Source organism: Vigna radiata, chromosome 6, assembly GCF_000741045.1.
Source record: "Vigna radiata var. radiata cultivar VC1973A chromosome 6, Vradiata_ver6, whole genome shotgun sequence".
NCBI classification, from domain to species: Eukaryota; Viridiplantae; Streptophyta; class Magnoliopsida; order Fabales; family Fabaceae; genus Vigna; species Vigna radiata.
This window is the reverse complement of record NC_028356.1, coordinates 13,949,700-13,951,899: the sequence shown is the minus strand read 5'-3', so window position 1 is coordinate 13,951,899 and position 2,200 is coordinate 13,949,700.

Below are 2,200 nucleotides of genomic sequence, written 5' to 3'. Positions count from 1 at the left end.
CTAGGGATAGGGGTAGGACGATCAATTGTTTTTCACTTCTGCTCTATAATGCTTTATTAATTTCTAGGTGAGGCTAGCGATAGCAAGCCAGTAATTAGTAATAGGCTCTTTTCGCCGAGGGATCGGGTTAAGGGTAGGCTAAGAAAGTTGCATGACAATTAATTAATCAAGCTAATAATTCAAGAGGAGTAAATAAGAGAGAGCAGATAAGATGAAATTGTAAACCCCCAACAACTCCATTCATCCATTACTTTCTTCTTGTCAATTGAATCAATCTCTTTTGCATGTTTATATTTTGTTCTCANACCCAATTAATTAATTTTTATTTTCAAGTCTTACGATCTTAATTCACACGAATGATAAGGCCTTTCGAGTCTCTTGGGAAAATGATACTTGGACTTACATTTATTATTACTTGATACGATTTGGTACGCTTGCCAATCCGTTAACAACCTAGAAGATTCTATTCTTCAAGGTTCCTTTCAAGGAAGCATGAGGAACATTTTGCTATAGTCCAGGAGAGGCGACTGTTGATGGAGAGAAAAGCCATGTACATTTCTGACTTGGCTCCAGAGTTTGGTCTGGAGATTGAGAGGCAAGGTTGGGAGAGACTGACAACATATCCAACACCAACCATATTGAGTTGGTGAAGGAATTTTATGCTAATGCCTTGCCGAGAGGAGGAGTGTCTGCAGGAAGGTACATGAGCTATGTACGTGGGCACTTGATCAGCTATGATCCTGATACCATCAACGCTTTTCTGGGGACTGATTGGCCAGGAGAGGAGTGAACGTATGCTGCTATACTGGGGGAGGCCAGGGACTATGAGGAGATTGAGCGAGTTATGTGCATCCCTGGGAGGCATTTTCAGAGAAACCCGAATGGAGCACCTGTGAACATCCTTAGGGCAGATTTAACTCCCCTAGCAAAATACTGGATGGCATTTACACATGCCAACATCCAGCCTTGCTCTCATGTTTCCGATATCACTTTGCATCGGATCTTGGTCATCTACTGTATGTTGAGGCAGATGGACGTGAATGTGGGAAAGATCATTACCAGTGAGATTATGAGCTGCGTCAACACCGTGAGCAGCAGGGTGCCACTAGGACATCTGTCCCTGATTACCTATTTGTGCTAGCAGACAGGAGTGGACACTTCTGTTCCACCTTTCGAGAGGCCGATGAATGCTATTAATGCCTCCTATTTTCGTCAGTATTGTAGAGGGGATGAGCCAACTGGAGCGGTCCCTAGGAGACGTCCTAGGAGGGTAGCAGCACAGCAGGAGGATGAGCCTGCAGATGCACCAGCAGAACAGCCTAAGCCATTCCAGATGAGAGACGTGTACATGTCTCTGATGGAGGCGAGGATGAAGTCCATTTACAGAGGGCAGGAGGCCACTACCGAGATTATTATAGGACTATATGACTAGCCACCAGTGCACAGGTGGACTATGGATGAGTTCCGTAGTGTGATGGCTTAGCCTCGGGGACAGGCACATGGTAGTGGGTTTGGAGCTGCTGGAACTTCAGGAGGATAGGGTGATGACCAAGATGATGATGAAGATTTTGAGGATGCCTAGGAGGGTGAGGATGATGATGATAGCTCAGATGAGGATATGCGCTGATGGCGTCTACTGATGGATGTCAAGCACTGACATGGATTTTTATTTTTCTTTTTCTTTGTACTTTGAATTAGTAGTATAGGTTAAATTTATGTTTGAGTCTATGCTTGACTTGTACACTTATTCAGATAATGGTTCCAATTTATTGCATGATGAGTTGTTTGCTATTGATGATTGATTGTGGATGAAGATTGAGAATGTGTGAATGTTAATATCCAGGTTGATGGTTCACTAGCTATGTGAACAAATGAGTAAGTGATTCATGATTGTGATTTTGATGCTAAGCAGGATTCATGTAAGAAGTGAGAAAGCATGATTATGTGAGGTATTGAGCTTCAGAGTTTTATTGTTGTGTGCACTGTTTACAGGTAATCATGAATGATATTGACTTAATCTTGATAATTGATTGAATTGCATGTGTATGTCATATGATCAAGGCCATGTTTGGAATGCCCTTACTTAGCCAAATTTTTACCCAAAGAATTGTAAATGATATACCCTTTTTGAACCTTGACCTTAAATAATATGAAAACCCTTGATTGAATTGATTTACCTTGAGTTNGGNTNNNNANNANT